General features: G+C 42.7%; 1 protein-coding gene and 1 long non-coding RNA gene across 3 annotated transcripts in view; one reads left to right on the forward strand and one right to left on the reverse strand.

Moving 5' to 3' along the window:
• NR3C2 (nuclear receptor subfamily 3 group C member 2) overlaps positions 1-428 on the reverse strand; it is a 370,452-nt gene extending 370,024 nt beyond the window's left edge. Inside the window, exon 1 of one of the 2 annotated variants that reach the window (XM_059922588.1) lies at positions 66-428. The gene's annotated coding sequence lies outside the window, so the exon portion shown is untranslated. The remainder of the gene's footprint in view (positions 1-65) is intronic. The other variant, XM_059922589.1, reaches the window with a different exon arrangement.
• Positions 429-772: 344 nt separating this feature from the next.
• LOC132366370 (uncharacterized) lies at positions 773-2,102 on the forward strand. The gene is made up of 2 exons (XR_009503434.1): positions 773-862; positions 1,703-2,102. It is a non-coding gene; the product is annotated as an uncharacterized LOC132366370 (long non-coding RNA).
• Positions 2,103-21,365: the final 19,263 nt, after the last annotated feature.

A 21,365-nucleotide genomic window follows, 5' to 3' on the forward strand; every position in this document is an offset into this window, starting at 1 on the left:
CGCTCCCGCGCCGCGGCCGCACGCCGACCCGGGCAAGCGGCGCCCAGCCGCGCACCCGTACACACCTGCCTCGGCCGGGGTCCGTCTCACGGCGTCTACCTGTTGCAGCGCTTGCCAACGCCACGACACTCCTGCTGCGGAGCCCCCCTAAATCCAACCACATCCAGGCCAGCGAGTGCCGCTCTCCCTGCAGCGGGAGAGTCCGAGGCAGCAACGCTCTTGCACCCAGGTGACTGCACGCGTTTCCTCCGAGCGGCCTGAAGTTGGCTTACGTCTTCCCAGTCCAATGACACCCCGGGCGCGGAGGGGCGGAGAGGAGGGGGCAGGGGTAGGGCCAGGGCGGGCGAAGCAGGGAGGGAGAGAGCTCGAGAGGGCGGGCGAAAGCCCGGAGGGGGAGTGGGCCAGCTCCAGGGCCGGCCCTTTTAAAAGCCGGTCACATGTCCAGATAAAAAGTTCAGGTTGCTATCCCGCCTCCCTGGGCCCTTCCCATTGGCCCGGAGGGAAGCAAGTCTCCACGCTGCACGGGTCAGGCGGGCTTCTCATTGGACAATTCCGGCTGTCAGTCACCAGGAGGGCGACATGACTGATACAAAGTTGCTGCGACACAGCCTGGACTCGGCAGCTCCCTTAAAGCCGCAGAAGCGGTGGCCGCTTGGGGTGTAGGGCAGCGGCTACGCCACTAGGTACCCCCCGCCCCCGTCGCTCGACTGCCCCAAAGTTGCTCACGCCCACCTGGCTCTCCTCCTGGCTAAACCCAGGATGTCTGGAAAGACGTGAAAAGTCCGGTGACGCGGAAGAAGTCGGTTTTTCCGAAAGCCAGTTAAGGTGCCGTCCCCCTGTCGCTCTCCACCTGCAGCGCCAGGTGAGCGGCAGCCCTGGCCCAGGCACCGCCCACCGCGTCCGCGCTCAGGGGAGGACTCTCAGTGGGCTTCTTCAGACCCCCGAGGTTCCGCTCCCCGCCCCTCCCGTCTGTCTGCTGAGTTACCTCTCAGCCGAGAAGCCGCAGCGTCCGCTGCCAGCGAGCAAGAGGATCACGTTCCCACTCGATTTGAATTTCCTTGTTTTAACCGTGCCGGAAAAGCGAGTGATTTCACTGCAGCCAAAACGCTTTAAACACAGTTTCGCTCCCACCTCCCCCAACCCCCCAAAAAGTGCCAGGGTCAAGAGCTGCTGCACTCCTTCCTTATAATTTTGTTGCTGTATTTATTACTTTCGTATTGGATTTTTCCACTAGTTCAATTTGAAAGAAAGCTTACCATCGAGGAGAGTCACTTCTTTATAATATGTGTGGGGGGGTGCACATAATTAGGAGGAACAAACGGGAGTGGGGAAGGAAACAAACTGTTTTCTAAGGATCAAGTGTCTGCAAGAAGAAATTTCGGTTTCCCTCCAATCGCCTCCACCTCGATTCTCCTCCCGCCCACCCAAACGCTGAAGCTACTAAGCGAAAGGATGGGCTTCTTAACTTTGATTTCTAAGGACTTTGAGGCTCCGCGTATGAGGCTCCGTTTTAGATTCCCGGCTGGCCCAGAGTCAGCACCAGTGACGTACACACCTAAATCTGGTCCCCCGGCCCTTGGCGACCCGCAGCCCGGCGGCGGCAGCTGTGCAGCCTCCCTCCTCACCCTTGCCCCGCACCAGCCAAACTCGGAAGGGGGGAGGGAGTTAGCCGTGTGCTCAAAGGCCCCTCCTCTCCTTACAGATAATTAAGCTTCAGGATTCAGACCCCGAACCCAGGAAAACTCGAACTCTCCGCCGCTCCAGGTAGGAAACTCCCTGGCTGCAGGAGAGACGGCGGCGGCGCAAGAGAGCTGGTCCCAACCCCCGACTCTGGTGCTCAGCAGTCCCCCGCGCTGAGCGGCCCCTGCGCACCAGCAGCCGGGAGTCCCCGCAAGTGTCCCAACTTTCCCGCGGGGCCCGAGGTCATGCGCGCTCTCCTGGCCAAACGAGCAGCCGGGCATCGATCGCACCCGGGGCCGAGCGCGGGCGGCCGGCAGGAGCGAAGGGAGTCCCGGACCTAGTGCCCGCGCACGAGAGGAGACAGCGGCTCCGCCTGCGCCGCCGAATTATTCATTATTAAAGGAATGGACGTGTCTCTTTTACTAAGTTTTTACCTCCTTTACGGAGGGCCGGTCTTGCCCTGGATCTCAGCTTCTTGCAAAATCTAGGTTAGAATCTTGCAGGGACAGCCGCCGCGATTGCTCGCCCGCCGCCCAGCACCCGCGCCCGGAGGCGGCCCGGCGGGCACCTCGTCTCCTGCCCGCAGCCCACCTCGGTTCGCCAACCCGCGCCCTCTGCGCGGACCATGCCTTCCCCGGGGCCGCCCTGTGCTCCCCGGGCCCCCTCCCGCCGCTGTCAGCGCAAAGTGACTGTCGCCGCACTCACCTTTTCTAGGACATGGTGGGGAGGCTGGGGCGCGGGGGGTGGGTGGGGGCAACCAACTCCCGCCGCCGCCGCTACTGCCGCCACCAGCAAGTCCAATATTAGCAGATCGGCGGTAAGGATGGAGAGGAAGAGAATCCCGGCAGTCGCCCTACTGACGGTGGGTAGAGCAATAGAGCAGTAGTGTCGTTACCCGGCAGGAGGAGGCGAGGCGGCGGCGCCAAATCGCGCGGAGCGGGACGCGGGCGCCCGCCCGCCCCCAGCAGCTGGCGGCCGGGCCTCAGGCGGGCCCCTCTCCCGGGGCTGTTAGGTCTCCTGGGCGGTGACGGCGGCGGCCCTGGGAGCCGGGAAGTCCGGCGGGATGACCCCAAGCCGGCCGCCCCGCAACGGGCTCTCCGTGCCCCCTCCCCAGGCCTGGGGTGGCCGGTGACAGCTCGGACGGCTGAGCGTGTGTGTGTGTGTGTGTGTGTGTGTGTGTGTGTTAAGGGGGCGGCCGCAAGGGGAGCCCGCGGCGCCGCGGCCCCCTTGCCGGGTCACACCCTCACCAGCGGGAGGAGGCAGCAAAGCATCCAGCCACCAGCTGGTGGGAAAGGGGGCCGGGGGCTGCCGTGACCGCCCTCCCACCCTGGCCACTGGCTGCGAGGAGGCCAAGAGCAAACGGAACCCCAATGCACGTCACCCCACACCCCTCCCCACGGCTCCCCAAAGTCCAGCCCTGACCTCGCGCCCCGGCCTCAGGTGCAGTTCCCAGCCGCGGGGGGAGACGCGGGCTAGGGACCACGCGCGGGGGGCAGCAGGGAAAAGTTTCTTTTCCTGCTCCCCAGCTGCCCACCGGGCGAGGCTGCTCCTCTCCCCCCTCTCTCTCGGGCTCGCAGCGCCTGTGCCCCACCCCCACCGTGGGGGGGCGGCGAGGAAGGACAGGGTGTCTGCGCGCGGGGGAGAATGGCGAGGAGAGGCGGGTGCCACCGGTCCCCTCGCTCTGACAGCGACTCGGACGCCGCCACCGCCCGCTCGGCCGAGCGAGCGGAGGAAGGGGCCGAGCGCCAGGACCCCTCCCCTTTCTGCTCGCCGAGCGCCGCGCGCGCCCCCGCGCCACCTCGCGCGCCCCCGAGCCCTCCCGCCGCCCGGGCAGACACCTACGCAAACGCGAAAGTGAAAGGGGGGCGACCGAGCCGAGAGGGCGGCCGGAGGCTCAAGGGAGCGCGGCGGGGGGCGGAGGATGGAGCTATGACCCGCGGTCCCGGGATTCTCCAGCTCCGGCTGCCCTGCGGAGCCGCCTGTGCCTCCTGGCTCCGGAGTCTCCCGAAGTCCCACGTCCTCCACCCCCCACCCCGCCCCCCCGCGCCACACAGATCACCCCCATGAGAGCAAATGTGTGCGTGTGTGTGTGTGCGTGTTCACGAGCACTCACGTGTGGGAGAGATACGCTTCCGCCCCAGACTCTTCTACCTCACCGTTACACTTACCTTAGCGGAAGATTTGGGGTGGGCGGGGGCATGCATTGTGGATATCACTACCACTTACAGGCTCCCCTGCTTCTGGTCCTTTAGGACTCAATTAAACCCCAGGAACTGACCACATACGCCCCTTTCCCGGCTACACACTCTTTTTCCTACAGGCTTTATTGACCCCCCTCCCCCTGCCCTTTGCTGGGTTCTTTCCCGTTTTCTTCCTAAATAGCTCTGAAAGTTGTTAATCCCTTCCCACTGTGTTAAACACGGAGCTGCCCTGCTAATACAATCACTGCGTCTCTTCAACCACAATCCCACTGTCCGAGTCTCGAGCTGTCCATTGCGTCGTCACCCACACAGTGCTGGCACTACCCTGTTCTTGCATGGCTCAAGGTGGCATTTGACCTGTAGCAAAACAACATTTTGCCTGTTTCCTTATGGATAGGGAAGGTGAAGTTCTTAAGGTATTATGTTTTAGGTAAAACCAAGAAAACAATAGTTAAATGATACATTTTAAAAATTAACAATAAATATTCAATGAACTTTAAAAAGCACCACCATGTAGAAGTGTATTGACTGCAAAAACTGAATTTTGAACTGCATCAAAAATAGGATGGATTGACACTGATGTATTGATATAATGGACAGAAGGATGAATAGTTATGTGATTAAAGCATGTATATGGTACAATACTAGTGGTAGAATCTAGGTGGTGGTTTTTGTATGTTTGAAATTTTTCATAATGAAATGTTAGAGAAAAAGAACCCTCCTTTAAGGTAACTTTTGTAATGTAAATTCAGTTTACAAAATCGATAAATTAGGCATTTCATTATTCTTTTCCCCTTTACAAAACGATTGTCCTTAAACTTTTTTTACCTAGGTACTCCATCACTATTTTAATCAGTAATTTCTATTACAAACATCTTGTCAGGGATCAGACTCTGTTGTAAAGCGGGGTTATAACTGTAATATTTTAGAAATCTAAAAGATTTCTTCTTGCGTTTTTCTCTTGTCCAATTTCAAATTTTAATCTTCCATGCTTTAAAACAGTTTCGTATTATAAAACTAAGATTGAGTTTTTAAGCATTTATATATATTCTTTTGAAACTTTTTCACACCAAAATAGCTTGTGGGGAGGTCCATATGCCCATGTATATCAGTTTCTCTTATCCTTCGACAGAGATGTTAGGGGATCTTGCCATTACTAATAGGCAAAACTTTAGTTTTGGAAATTTGAGTATTTGGGTATTTGCCCAAACTTTTGAACAATTAAGTTTCCGTCTTCTCTTCATTTTCTTTTGCTGGCTGTAAGAGGTGGTCTTGTGCCACCCTAAAAGGAAAACAGCTCCAAGATAAGATCTGTGGCTCCCTCATCTGAAGAAAAGGTGGCACTGGTTTTGCTGGGAATCGCCCCACAAGTAATGTCTCTGAGAGACTCCATCAAAGATGGAGATGCAGGTTTTTCTGGTTGTTCAGAATATTCTTCGTTCCAATGCTCATTAATAAAGAGCCCTATCAACTTTAAAAATGTACGCCTAGAAATGTCATTACTTGCTGTTTTTTAAGCTCTTAACAAACTTTGTTCTTTTCATCCTTTTAGATGTATTTTTTCTTTGCAAAAGGGTAGAAATGTGTTTTTAAGAAAAATAAAAATTAAGAAAGGAAAAGCACAGAAAAGGACCTTAATTTCATCTCCAAATCGCTGGAGACTATTTACATCTGCCAAATAGTCTCAAAGCTTGAAGCAGCATAAGATCTGTCCCTTTTGACAATTGTTCACCCTCCTTGCACAGTCTCTGTACCTCAGGACACCTCCCTCCCTCATCCCATTAGTGTCAAACTCCCTGAGGTTTGCTACCATAAAGTGCACGACTCTGCGTTTGCAATTTACATGTGTGACGTCACATCCTCTATTATATAACTTCAGATACAAAGCTTAATATCATCTAAGTTTGTGTTGGAAAAAAATCCTCCCTTGCTCTTTATTTCAGCTTTAGCAGAACCACCCCTTAGTTCTCTGATCCAAATCCCACTTCTTCAAACAGCTGACACTGGGGGGAGAAAAAAAAGGCATGGAATTGTTTAAGCCGTGAAATTTTAAGCAACCCCCCCCAAATTGAATATATTTTGAAAGGTATTAAATACCACTCCTTTATATCTTTATTTACTGATAGGAAAGTAAAGCCCATTAAGTATCATATAATTTAATTGTATTCAATAATTCTAAGAAGTTAAAGACTAAGCATTTGGTCATAGTTAACTTCATTAATAAGCCTAGTCATGCTGGCACTTTTTTTTTTTTCTTTCTGAAAAGCTAAGCTTTTTTTTTTTTTTTTCCTGTCTGTTACCAGCTGTTGGAAAGAGTTGAGAAAGACAGAGAAAGTCAGAGAGAGAAAGGAGGGGGGTGTTGGAGAGAAAAGATGAATAGGAGAATAATATAAGATAGAACTTCTTTGTTTATTGCAAAACACACATGTTACAGTTTATAAACATTGAAAGCAAATAAGAAATTGTGGACCAGAAGAGAAATACAAAACATATCAGAGTTTTTGTTAATATCCAAAATAGACCAAATTCAATTTTCTGGACTACTTGGAATATTTTATTAGCTTTGCTTACTCATTAATTTCCATATTTGTTTACCAAACTATTTATTCATCTGTCTACCTTAATTTCATTTGTAGTCATTTTAAACAGAAAACACACAAACCTCATACATTTCTATGACCAGATTTTGAGATGACAGAGCACCAAACAGCACATGCATCACAATTAGTATGCCATATTATTAGAAGCAAATCAGATTTCACTGTGCCTACACTGATGTTCTAAATTTAGAAATAATGTACAGTAGTTGAAAAGGGGGGAGGGGTAGGAACTCAGAGCAGTGTATTTTAATAAAAATAAAGATATTTGCAATTATTCTTTCCTTCTCTCCTCTTTTTCTTGGTTTAGTGCAGGAAATTCATCACCTTTAAATAACTGTGCTAATCTTATATAAATAACTGCATGGTTTGTGGGCTCATGAGAATTATGCATCAAGGCTGTTTCTTTGATATTATGTGCAATAACAACCGCAGAAAAGTGAAACAATCCAGTGGGTCAGGTGTGGGAAATAAGAGTCTTTGTCAAACTTGATGAAAAACTCATTTAGAATTTCTCATTTAGGACTTCACAGGAGCAGTTATCTTTTCAGTAGTTGGCGCTATATTTTTAGCAGCATTTTAACAGCTGTCAGTAACAACTAAGACAACATTCTGATCAACACTTTTTTTAAAAATTCTAACAAAGATGATTGCAAAGAAACAAAATGCTTCAGGATTTAAATGTTTAGCTCTGAAAGCAAAAACAAAAAAGATATTTTCTTGTGACGTAAAATGTTAACAATGCATCAAGGGCAGGCAAAAAGGTATCCACATAAAATGAGGCCAAGTGAATTCTTAAGTTTTCATTTTCTGATGCCTAGGTACACATAATAAAGGTTAATTTATTCTTGAAAGGTGTGTTCAATGTCAGAAACAGAAACCTCAGAATAAGATAATGTGCACTGGATCTTGTCATATATTTGCAAGTAGGTCAGGAATAGCCATGTGGGCACCCGAAAGGAATAAAATCTTCTCCCTAACATTAGAGTTTATAAAGGGGGGTTATCACATGTCAGATATATGACACTGGAAATAGCAGACAGAAAAAATGTAAGAGGCTTCATGACAGATGTCATCTTTATTCCTAAAGATAGAGGTAAATTTGCTGTGGGTAATGCATTACAAAGCAAACTAAAACTAATCTCTGCAAGTGTCAAATTTCCCTTTCATCTGCAGTCTCCCCAAACTGAGTGATTTTTGTTCTAAGAGAAGTAATGGTATATTATTAAAGCAGCCTACTGAATCATCCTATCCAGAGGTCATCTGCTCATTTCGAGGACCTAATCCAAATTTTGAGTTTGTCCCAACTAAGGCAGCTGAGTATTTCCCACTTCATCTAGCTGGCATGGTGGGGAATGAATGCATTCTTAGATCAAATGATATTATTATTATATTGCACTTGTTTTTTTTTTTCCTAATCCTTGTGGGGGCACATATCTACTAGCTCTTTCAATATGAAGTCTTTTTAATTGCCTGTTAGGACTTTTTTCAAGAGACATGTGCAATTTTCATAAAAATTGAGGTAGATATCCTTTCTTCTTTCCCAGCACAAACCCCTGTCAGATGCAAATCTTTTGGGGTTGATATTTTTTCACAGAGCATTATATGGTTTTCTTAGTGCATACATTTTTGACATTAAATATCCATATGTAAAAATGAAACATGTATCAACATATGGAAGGTATAGGCCACATCAATTATTAATATTTAATTTATTAATTAATTTGGAAGTGCTTAGTGCTAACTATAGCTAGACTTTAATATTTTATCAAAACAAGTAGAAATTTAAGCTAGTTCATTACTAAAAAAAAAAAAAAAGCTTTTTAATGACCTTCACTATGAATGTCCTTTAAGTAGAAGCTAAGTAGACTTACAATGCCACTATATGACAGTACAGATTGCTTGCTTGTATAAAGGACCAAGTAAGCACCTAAGTAAAGTCTTGGGATACTTCTAATACACTTATACATGTAACTTTTATGTTGTTGTTTTGATTTAATACAAAGGCACATATTTTCACAATAATTAAATATCTCAAAAGAAAAAATTCCAGGAAAATTATTTTTATAACTACATCAATTCAATATATACTATTACCCCATTCATTTATAAATTACATTGCTTTTATTTCCAATTTGAATATGACATGAACTGAAGTTTTGTTTGAAAATATATATTTTTAAATTACCTTTATTTGTAAAAAAAAATATTATTATTGTAATTCAATAAAAATTGCCAAGGGACAAAATGCAATATCATATACACATATTTTTTATCCATTCTATGTTATTTCCATGGCACCATATGATTAAAATACTAGAATACAATTACTAGTACTTTAACAAACTATGGATACAATAGCTAAATCAAGATTATTAATCATAGCAAGTATACTCACTGAGAAATTCAAGCAAACACTAACTTCTACAGATAATTCAAAAAGCCCAAGGTAAAGAAGGAGCCCCAAGGCTCAATCTCCTTGAGTGAAAAGTCTAATCAGTAACTTTCAGCCTAGAGCTGTATTTCACTACCCCTTTTCACAGAACCAGGAAATCAAACAGTACAGTAAAATCAGCTCACATGGCTTTGAATCCTGGCTCCATCACCTACTAACCATATGACCCAGGGCAAATTACTTAATCTTTCTAAATTTAGGTTTCCTCACTTGTAACCTGAGACAATTGACACCACAACAGGATATGTACTTAACACAGTACCTGGATCTGGTAAGTGCTCTCCAAAAGTGTTAGATATCTACCTCCAGAGATGTGTCATAGAAAATCGAGACTGATTCATTTGAGGATTCAAGATCTTGCCTCCAATTCAGAGGGGTTTTGAGATCCCTCAAGAATCAGAGCTTTGCCTGAGGTCTTCAAGCACTTCAGACTTCTAAGAATCCTCTTCCCTAGAGCAGTGATTTTCAAATTTTATTGTGCATCTGAATCACTTGGAAAGCCTTTTAAAAGCTTACTTGGCTCCACTCTTAGAGTTTCCCATTCAGTAGGCATGGGGTGAGACCTAAGAATTTGTAATTCTAACAAGTTCCCAGGTGGATGTTGATACTACTGCCCTAGGGACTACTCTTTGAGAACCACTGCCCTAGAGTATAGAACAAGAAGCAGTTGCCCCCAGGCTGCTCACTTTTCAAGGTTTAAGTTATTGCTGGCAGCTGCTGATTCGGGGTAGGTAAGAGGGAGGGATGAGAAGCACAAAGTAAGAGACTGAAGAAAGGAAGTGTCAGGTAGTGATAAAGCAGGGTGGGGCTTCACAATCGCCTAATCATTGGAATCATGAGGCTGGCTAACTGCTGCTGAGTGAGGACTCTCCACAGCCCTCAGACTATATGTTGATTTTTCATGACCTCTGGATTCTTCCCCTGAATCAGTATTCAGGAAGTACTTTACCACTTTCAGGCTCTTAAAGTAACTGTTGGTTTATTATTGTATTATCTTAAGGCACTAACTTTGGTTTATTTGGGGAGTGGGGTTGGGGGGGGTGAGAACTGGTAAACCACATTCCTTCAATTACCTTTGCACATAGTTCACTGTGGCCAAATCCAGATCACTTTTCTCCCTGAGTAAGTTCTGAGTGTGTCATGAAGATGAACCCATTACTCTTGAGTTAGATTTTAACTGATGCTTTTATTTTCAGGTTTCATCAAATCAGAAGGGAATGTTAGGTCAATTGGATGTGATAAGCTTTTGACAAAGCCATAGTGGTCATTCCTGGTTTTTAACCAACTATTATGTGAGGAGATTTCCAATATTTTTCTCAGGAGTTCAGGCCTCCTGTTTACTTCTATAACAAGTTCATTGCTTTATTAAGAAATGATGTTGACATTGTAAGATTTAACTTCCTTAAGAAGTTGAAAAAATGCAATTCAATCAAGATAGATGAAACCCCTGTATTTAGACAGATGGACCTGAAGAATAATCAAGAAAAGCCAGCAGAAAGAAAATAACACTGTATTCCTAGTGTTACTTAAATCAAACGACCTGACATGAGCGAGATTAGAAAGGGAAGAGTAGAATATGGTACTTGTGAGGAAACTTGGTGTTGTACTTCACAGTAGACCCTTATTGGAGCATTATGTCATCCATAGGTTGTGGAAACTGTTCAGAAAGACAAACATCATTAACAGTTTTTGAAACTAAGAAATATGTGAAAAAATTAAAGTAATTAGATTCCCTTAACCTTGTAAACAGTGACATTATACAAAACTAATCATAACAAGTCAGGTAGCCCATTGAGTTCATTTTATTTTTTGCTAATGTGAAAATCACTTAGAGTTTTTGACTGCATCTTTTTAAATATTGTTATATATTTAATTATAATATTATAAAGCATAACAAATTTCAAAGTTTATAAATGTTTCATAAAATATTTCAAGCACACCAAAAAATAATCATAGGTTTCCACGTAGTCACCACCTTCATATTATGAGGTGGGAACATTTTGTCATATTTGCTGCAGAAGTATAAAATCTTGCATGGGAGTGATACATTCCTATTTCTTGATAGGGGTTACTGCTGGAGAGGGAGGGAGACAAAAAGTATAGGGGGTAGTTTTTATCAGCTGGGAATTTTGCTTCCATTGTTAAAAGCTCTGAGTATTGCATCCTCTGGCCCAGATCTTAAGAAGAGGGAATTAGTTCTTAATATATCCAAACAACACTCAAAGTTGGGCTGGTAGATAATCCCAGCTCATGGTTTCCATTGAGAGCAGGAATTTCAAAGTCAAACTATTCTCTCCGAGATCCTCAAGAATGAAGATGACTTCAGGGCCATGAGAACTGCCCACCTAGGAAACTACACATCCTTGGAAAGGAGCAATTCAAGTGCAGTTCATTTCAATAGTATTGCTTTTTGAGTCACTTTCCAATCATCTTTCTTCCTAGCCCAATTAATTCTAATAGTCTTTTACCCAATGAAATTCAGGGCTGATATAAATCATTGCATGCTGATCTTAAATCATTACCAGAACTATTCTGACTGGTTGGCCCATGTTGTATGAATTGTTAAGTATTTTGACTCTAATCCTAGAGGAAAGTGTTCAGTCCAATTCAGACAGGTGTCTTAGTCTGTTGGGGCTCCTATAACAAAATACCACAGACTGGGTAGTTTATAAACAGCAGAAATTTATATCTCACAATTCTGGAAGCTGGATGTTCAAGATCAGGTGCCAGTGTGGTTGAGTGAGGACTCTCTTCTGGAGAACAGACTTTTTTTTTTTTTATGTTGGAGCATAGTTGATTAACAATGTTGTGTTAGTTTCAGGTGTATAGCAAAGTGGTTAAGTTATACATATACATCAACAATGGTTTTACAGTGGTTATTCTCTCACATAAGTGTCCTGATACAATTTGAGGGAGGACGGGGTAGTAACAATTCACTTACGAAAACATGTTTTCATGAAGGTCATTTCTTTATTTTTTTTTTTATATTGGAGCACAGTTGATTAACAATGTTGTGTTAGTTTCAGGTATACAGTAAAGTGATTCAGTTATACATATACATGTATCTATTCTTTTTCAAATTCTTTCCCCATTTAGGTTATTACCGAATATTGAGCAGAGTTCCCTGTGCTATACAGTAGGTCCTTCTTGGTTATCTACTTTAAATATAGTAGTGTGTACATGTCAATCCCAAACTCCCAATCTCTCCAGCCCCTCTTCCCTTCCCCCCAGTAACCATAAGTTCATTCTCTAAGTCTGTGAGTCTGTTTCTGTTTTGTAAATAAGTTCACTTGTATCATTTTTTTTAAGATTCCACATATATAAATATCATATGATATTTGTCTTTCTCTGTCTGATTTACTTCACTTAGGATGATAATCTCCAAGTCCATCCATGTCGCTGCAAATGGCATTGTTTCATTCTTTTTAATGGCTGAGTAATACTCCATTGTATATATGTACCACATCTTCTTTATCCATTCATCTGTCAACGAACATTTAGGTTGCTTCCATGTCTTGGCTATTGTAAACAGCTCTGCAAGGAACATTGGGGTGCATGTATCCTTTTGAACTATGTTTTTCTCCAGATACGTGCCTAGGAGTGGGATCGCTGGATCATACAGTAGCTCTATTTTTAGTTTTTTAAGGAACCTCCATACGGTTCTCCATAGTAGCTGTACCAATTAGCATTCCCACCAACAGTGTAGGAAGGTTCGCTTTTCTCCACACCCTCTCCAACATTTATCGTCTGTAGATTTTTTGATGATGACCATTCTCACTGGTGTGAGGTGATATCTCATTGTAGTTTTGATTTGCATTTCTCTAATAATTAGCAATGCTGAGCATCTTTTCATGTGCCTCTTGGCCATTTGTATGTCTTCTTTGGAGAAATGTCTATTTAGGTCTTCTGCCCATTTTTTTGATTGGGTTGGGTTTTTTTTGATATTGAGCCGCGTGAGCTGTTTGTAAATTTTGGAGATTAATCCCTTGTTGGTCACATCATTTGCAAATGTTTTCTCCCTTTCTGTGTGTTGGCTTTTCATTTTGCTTATGGTTTTCTTTGCTGTTGGAGCACAGACTTCTCATTGTATCCTCACATGGTGGAAGGGACCAGGGAACTCTGTGGAGACTTTTTTAAAAGGGCATTAATCCATTCATGAGGGTTCTGCCCTCATGGCCTAATCACCTCCGAAAGCCCCCCTCCTAATGTCATCACATTGGGGATTAGGGTTTCAGCATACGAATTTGGGAGGACAGGAAGATTCAGACCATAATGACAGGGCTTAAGAATTCAGCATTTAACCACTATTTGGCTAGCGTTATTTGGCAATATAATGACCTTTAACCTAGAAATAGTCTTCAGATATTTCATATATTCTGATGTATTAGTCAGGTACAGATGAACCACCTATACAAAGGCACCCCCCAAAATATAGTGGCTCAAATAAGAAAGAAGTTTAATTCTATCTTACATGAAACTGAGAAAAATGAATGTGATCCAGGGTAGATAGGTGGTTCTGCTGTGTGGGGTCTTCAGGACCCCTTGTCTCTTGCTGCTCCCCAGTTCCATAGAGTGTTGTCCTCATCTGTATGGTGGAGGCTGTGTCACCAGCATCACATCCACAGTTTTCTATTAAAAACAAAAACTTTGACCAAGTAATTTGCACGCATCACTTTCGTTTACATCTCATTACCAGGACAATTTTCAAGAAAGGTTGACTGGCCACATGCCCCTCTCTAAAACTGGAGTTCTACTAAAAGGAAGAAGGGGTAAATAAATACATGGGACAAGTAACAGTCTTTGTCAAATGATGACCAGCTCCTCTGAGCAGAGCAGAAAATGGGACAGCCTTAAACTATGGCACAAAGACCTAAGGTTATGGTTAAGGAGGGGTACAAGAAATGATGGGTGGGGTCAGGGGCTGGGATGTAGATGCTGGGATCAGCTTTTACACTCTCAAAATCAAGGGGGTCCATCTTTTGCAATAAACCAAAATATTGGAATCTGGTAACTAAATATTCTAGTGAAGATGGGCTCATCTTTCACTGAGCCACATGGTAAGTTTGCAGAACAAGCTAGATCCAATTAATGATTTTTTTTAATGGAGAGAAATGTATCCAATACAAACCAATCACCCCCCAAATCATTGAAATATAACAGGAATTTCAGATATGTGAGATAAATAAGCAGAGTTTGAAATGCAAGTAACACTATTCCATGGAAAGCCAAAAAAAAGGCTCAGATTTTAATGCTCAGATTTTATTTTTAAAATGCCTGATACAGAGAGACAGCTAGCATGTGGCCCTCAGCACGTATGTTAGCACAGGGGGAATGCACAGGAGATCACAGTCTCCTTTAGCCTGCCTGCCAGAACCCCACAGAACAAGGTGAAGGGCAGGACTGATGTTCAGTTGGTCAATACCAGGACAGCTGGACCCTGCTCACAGCCCTAGTTCCTTCTGATTGGCTGATATCCAGGCCTGATTGATCAGGGCTACAATACAGGTCATTACATACTATCAATGTTACCCCTGTTTTCAGGGGCTATTCAAAATTTTCTTGAGAGTTGTTCAGACCACATAGGGCCAAGGAAGAAGGATTCTTAAGAAAAAAAGCAGTAGTTTCTTCTCCTTCAGTCTGCAGTAACTCTGCATATGGAATAGATAAGATGGAGAAAGAAAAAGATAACACCCAGTTTGATTTGTCGACTTCTCTTTAAGTGTGAAGGGTCTGCAGAAAACATACTTTTAGCCACTTCGGTTCATACGCTATTCCGAATTTACTGGTCTTCCTGGAATTTTGATGAAGAAATTCTGATTTCCCTTACATTCCAGATGCTATATATCTAATGTATTACAGATTACAAAATATTGAGACAGATTACAAAGGAAGTTGTGAACTTCCTACTCTGGAGGAATTTAGAAGTAGGATTTCCTCTGATCTGGAATGGCAAAGGCAGGGGTCTGTAAGCAGGGTGATGGAGTAAGGTATCTATCGGTTTGTGCAGTCTTTTAAATAATTACTTTGCGAAGAGGAAATGAGATCAGGGAAAAAGAAAGTCCCAATATAGCCTGATGAATCAGTGGGTGATAAAGTACATTGGAACTTTGACATCCAGCCTTTTACGTTTTCTTTTGAAAAGTTGCCTCTAAGTCATAAACCAGGTATCACATAAAAGAGGAAATCCAACAGTGTTTGTCTTTAAGAGTGACAATAAAGAATAAAGGTTAAAAGCATAGACTCTGGAGCCAGACTTAGCCTGGGTTTGGATCCCAGCTCTGCCTCTGAGTAGCTGTGGGACTATGGGTAAATTAAGTAAACCCTGGGCCTCTGTTTCATCACTTATAAAATAAGATAATACAACTTACCTCATATGGTTGTTATGGAGATTAATAACCTGTACTATGACTGGCTTATAGTAAATAATGAACATTAGCTATGACATTTTTACATACCCTTAATCCTAAATGATATACTCTTCCTTGTTCTTCTATCCATATTCTTTCCTGCTCTCCATGCTTGGCTTCTGACCTTATTGGATCACTTCTTTTTTGGTATTTTCCTTACTGGGCTATTTGTGTTTAGGACTGACTGCCTGACTTCCTCCCACTAACTTTCAGGAACACGTTTTTCTAATATTTCAAGCCTCCCATCGCAAAACATGCTACACTTGTGACACGTAACCTAGTGTCCATGTCATAAACTTGACTTTGACCCTTACATAAAATTCATTGGGTGTTTTTCTACTTGAAGAAATAGATTCCCTTAAATGGTGTGGAAGAGACAGTGCTATGGGTTTCCCAAATTCACTTTCATTTGTCTCTTTCTGAGCAGACAGGAAGGCTACATATCTCAGCCTCCCTTGCACTTAGGTTGGGTATGTATGACTGGGTCTACATCCTGATGTATTGGTGGAAGTGACATGCTCCACTGGTTTTAAAACCCTTTGAATGCTTGTCTCAGCTCTCACTTCCCTTACTATGAATGCCTGGGAGGCCTCAAGTTTGGGACGGCAACATCACAGAATGGAAGGAGACTAGATCCCTGAGTCACTTTGTGGAAGAAAGCTACGAAGGAGAGTTGCCTGAACAGCATTGGACTGTGATGTAAGTGATAAATAAATCTTTATTGTGTGCACTCCATGAGATTCGGGTACATTGCTCTGATTAACTCAGATGGCGCAGAATAGGAATATTTGTACAGAATATAAGTCTAGAGTGAACAGTATTATAGTGAAGTATGAATGTATTTATATCCTAATGTTTCCTATATTCAAGATTACCGAATTCATTATGGAGTTTAGGTAGCTGGGCAGAATGTTGTAGAGAAAAGAATATGGATTGGAATCCCACTGAACCAGATTCAAATTCTGTCTGAAACAGTTATTACCTTGATTTTAATGTGTTCTTTCTCTGAAATCCCAATAATACTTTCTTTCTAGTAGTGCTACAGGGTTAGTCACCTAAAACCTATTAGGTAACTGTCTTCCATCCCTATACCCTTTTCAATATTCCAATATTTCCAATCCAGTGTTTAATTTCTGTGATTCTCCATTCTAAACTGATTTTCATAAATTTGACTTTATAGGAGCAGTAAAAGGTAACAATTGGGTCCAGAGAAATTATCTATATCCTTAATGTATGCCCAAATAAAAGAAAATCACTACAAAATTTTATGTGTCGAAAATAGTGCTTAGCAGAGAACAATTTTCCCTTTATTTAGTGCATTATTTAGAAAGTTCCCAAGTTGGAGAAAGCCTATGCCATGCACCATAGCACAATTTTGAAGATATTGTGTTTAATTAAAATGGGAATTTCTGAAATGATTACTATAGAATTTATCTTTCCAAACCTCAAATAACATTTTTGACCCATGTAATATTTATGAGTTAATTTTCCTTTTCCCCATCTCACCTTAACAATCAGAAGAATAGTCTCCATTTCAAATTACTGAGGGTGGACCATTGGCAGAATTTACACCAGCAAAGACAGAGATAACTAGTAACCACCTACTTTTCAACCTGTTTACACACACACAAAGCCACTTGCACACACAATATAAACACAGACTTCAAAGGTACACCTGGAAGAGCTGCCATTGTTACTTGCTGTTTAATATTTAAACAAACTGTTTAGAATTTATGGCATTTACTTGGTGGCTTTTTAAATTAAAAAAAAAAAAAGCTAACACATAACTCATTAACTTAAAAAACAAATATGGCAAATTTTCACATTAGGCACCCTAGAAAAGAGAGTTAACAATTCAACAGGCATTACATTGGAAGTTTACAGAATTTGATCCTACATTGCACAGTAATGTCTTTAAAAGATCAATATTGCAACAAACTAAGCTCTCTGTGGTGCAGCTTGCCTTTTATAACATTAGTAAGCTTTTCCTTTCAATTATCAAATAGATGTCTCTGAAAATGGATAGACTAACCACGTGCTCTCTCGGCTTCTTTGCCTTTCTGATCTTAGCTCACAATTTTTTCTTTTCTTTTCTCTTTCTTCTCACCATCCCTCTAATTCCTCTCAAAGCTCTACCCCATGACCTTTACTTCCTCATCACCTCTCCCCTAACATGGAGTTACATTTTACATAGAATTTGGTTCTAAAGTCAATGATCAAGGCGAAAAATCATACCAAAAAAAAATCTCTTAATTCACTCTGGAAGTACCATATACATGGCCCTTTTTATGCACACTCGAAGCTGCTATAGCATCCAACTCAGCCAGTTTTTCCTCCAGAGTCAGAACAGATTGCTGTTTTCTCAGTTAGACACCTGATGAAGTAGTTGGCTTGCATTTAGGGGCCGTGTTGTACAAAAAAAAATGTATCTTTAAACACTTGAATCACACTCAGTATGGTGAGATGCTCATACTCTGAGAGCGATTCAGGAACTGAGACCAACTGAGGAACATCAGATTCACATCTCCCTTCCTGCGTTCCTCTGGGGCATATGCTCTAGTGGAACGTGGGACAGAATCACCCACACTATTTACATTCTTCTCTTTCTCTCTTTCTCTTTCTGGCAGAGTAAGTAGAGTTGAGTATGGATGAGAACTTTATTCTATATGTATTAGGGAAAAATTCTATTCAAAACTACAACTTTTTCTGAGAAGGGCTCCTCGTGTTAAAGGAAATCTCAGGGTCTCTGTTGCTCTTGCGTGTCACAGCGAGAATTGGGGCCCCCTTCAATTTAATGGAGGGAACTGTCTCGTGGGTTGTGGACATACAAAGATGGGGGAGACTTGGAGTCTGGGATATGGAGGCTGGAGAGAGCTGACTTGCTCTCTGTATCATGGTTTTTCAACCTTGGCTCTATTGACATTTTTGGATCACATGGTTCTTTGTTGTGGGGCGCGGGGCGGAGGGGGATTTCCCATGCAGTGTAGGATGTTCGGCAGCATCCCTATCTTCAACCCACTAGGTGTCTATAGTAACCCCCCTTCCACCAAGCTGTGGAAACCAAAAATGTCTCCAGACATTACCAAATCATCCAGTACGAGCAAAATCACCCTTGACTGAGAAATGTTGCTCTACATAATAGAATGGAAAGAGTTTGAAGTTTTGTGGGGAAGAAGTGAAAATGAAACATGGGGTGGGAATGGAAGCAGCTTTCTAGACTGTGCAAGACCGGGCACTATGTGAGGTGAACTGGCCTCTGAAAAGTTCTTAGTCGTGGGATGGCTGAAGGCTTTTAAAAAACAGATATGTCTGAAATCCCATTTGAAGCTATTTTCTGTTCTATGAACACCCTTCCATTTCCCCAAACATTCAATAAGATTTACTGTGAATACAAACACCATGTGAGAGCACTTAGCTTGTAGCCCTCAAGGACAAGAATGAGTTCCCTAGCTGGGCTGACAAGGTGTGGAACAGGGACAGTTCACGTGGAAAGGTTACTTAATTCAGAGGAAAAGGCATCTTAGACTCAAGGTAAGCATTGTCAGCATGGATTGTGCAAAAATCTTTGGATTTCCACAAGGAGTGGATTGTGGGTTTGAGCCACTCTCATCTGGATCTGAAGGGGCCAGGGCCTCTCAGTGGCGCCATTGGTGGTACTCTAAAGGTTTGTGACCTGTGTGTTCCACATGCCACACAGAGGCACCACCAACTCCAGCAAGGGTCAGTATGGGAGATAAAGATACTCTTCTCCTCTCCTGTGTCTCTCAGGGGATTCGGATTAGAATCCGGGGGCTCCAGAAATGGAACGTGATTGCTTCTCCTTGTGAGGATGGTCTTTACTATGTTATGTAAATCTGCCCCAGAACACTGCTAATTCCTCTTCTCCCGCACGCTTAAAATCTCACAGTCTGTTTTGCTTCTCCATCTAACTTGCTCCTCTATCACCCTTGTCACGATGCCCAATACGTTTTTTTCTAAACAATTATTTTTCACTCTTTTAAAGTTACATTTATTATTTTTTCTTAGTATATTTACAGAGTTGTGCAACCATTACCACCATCTAATTCCAGAATACTTCATCACCCCAAAAAGAAACTCCATACCTATTAGCAGTCACTCCCCATTCTCGCTTCTCCTTAGCCCCAGGCAAGCATTAATCAATCTTCTGTCTCTATGAATTTACCTATTCTGGACAGTTCATAAAAATGGAATCATACAGTATGTGGCCTTTTGTGTCTGACTTCTTTCACTTAGCATAACTTTTAAGATTCATCGATGTTGTAGCATGTATCAGTATTCTTTTTATGGCGGAATAATATTCCATATAGATATACCGTATTTTGTTTATCAACTCATCAGTTGAGAAACATTTGGCTTGTTTCCACTTTTTGGCTATTATGAATAATGCTGTTATGAACATTTGTGTACAGGTTTTCTGTATGAGCATATGTTTTCAATTTCGGGAGGCATATACGTTAAGAGTAGAAGTGCTGGATCATATGGTAACTCTGTGTAACGTTTTGGGAAATTGCCAGACTTCTAAACAATTTTTGATGTAGCTCTTTGTCACCTTCCCAAGGCTACCTGACTACTTGGGTACAGATTTGGAAGGGTTCCACTGCTCTTACCCCCTGCCCTTTTAGCGTCAGGTCCATCTTGCCAGATATAAACTGTTTCCTCCAAATATACCGCTCATTATTACTTCCATGCTATTCTAGTCTCAAGCTGCTCCTCCCTATATAGAAAAGGAGGAGCAGCTTGAGACTTCATGGCCATGTCTTTAGGTATTAATTTGATTTATTCTATCCTACTTCAACATATCGATTCAACAATACTATTTCTTTTTTTTTAAACATCTGTATTGCAGGATAATTGCTCTACAATGGTGTGTTAGTTTCTGCTTTATAACAAAGTGAATCAGCTATACATATACATATGTTCCCATATCTCTTCCCTCTTGCGTCTCCCTCTCACACTTCCTATCCTACCCCTCTAGGTGGTCACAAAGCACTGACCTGATCTCCCTGTGCTATGCGGCTGCTTCCCACTAGCTATCTATTTTACATTTGGTGGTATATATAAGTCCATGCCACACTCTTACTTCGTCCCAGCTTACCCTTCCCCCTCCCCGTGTCCTCAAGTCCATTCTCTACGTCTGCATCTTTATTCCTGTCCTGCCCCTAGGTTCTTCAGGAGCTTTTTTTTTTTTTTAGATTCCATATACATGTGTCAGCATACAGTATTTGTTTTTCTCTTTCTGACTTACTTCACTCTGTATGACAGACTCTAGGTCCATCCACCTCACTACAAATAACTCAATTTTGTTTCTTTTTATGGCTGAATAATATTCCATTGTATATATGTGCCACATCTTCTTTATCCATTCATCTGTCGATGGACACTTAGGTTGCTCCCATGTCCTGGCTATTGTAAATAGAGCTGCAATGAACATTGTGGTACATGACTCTTTTTGAATTATGGTTTTCTCAGGGTATATGCCCAGTAGTGGGATTGCTGGGTCGTATGGTAGTTCTATTTTTAGTTTTATAAGGAACCTCCATACTGTTCCCCAGAGTGGCTGTATCAATTTACATTCCCACCAACTGTGCAAGAGGGTTCCCTTTTCTCCACACCCTCTCCAGCATTTATGTTTGTAGATTTTTTGATGATGGCCATTCTGACCGGTGTGAGGTGATATCTCATTGTAGTTTTGATTTGCATTTCTCTAACGATTAGTGATGTTGAGCATCCTTTCATGTGTTTGTCGGCAATCTGTATATCTTCTTTGGCGAAACGTCTATTTAGGTCTTCTGCCCATTTTTGGATTGGGTTGTTTGTTTTTTTGATATTGAGCTGCATGGGCTGCTTGTAAATTTTGGAGATTAATCCTTTGTCAGTTGCTTAATTAGCAAATATTTTCTTCCATTCTGAGGGTTGTCTTTTCATCTTATTTATGTTTTCCTTTGCTGTGTAAAAGCTTTTAAGTTTCACTAGGTCCCATTTGTTTATTTTTGTTTTTATTTCC

The sequence above is a fragment of the Balaenoptera ricei genome, chromosome 5, assembly GCF_028023285.1.
Source record: "Balaenoptera ricei isolate mBalRic1 chromosome 5, mBalRic1.hap2, whole genome shotgun sequence".
NCBI lineage: Eukaryota > Metazoa > Chordata > Mammalia > Artiodactyla > Balaenopteridae > Balaenoptera > Balaenoptera ricei.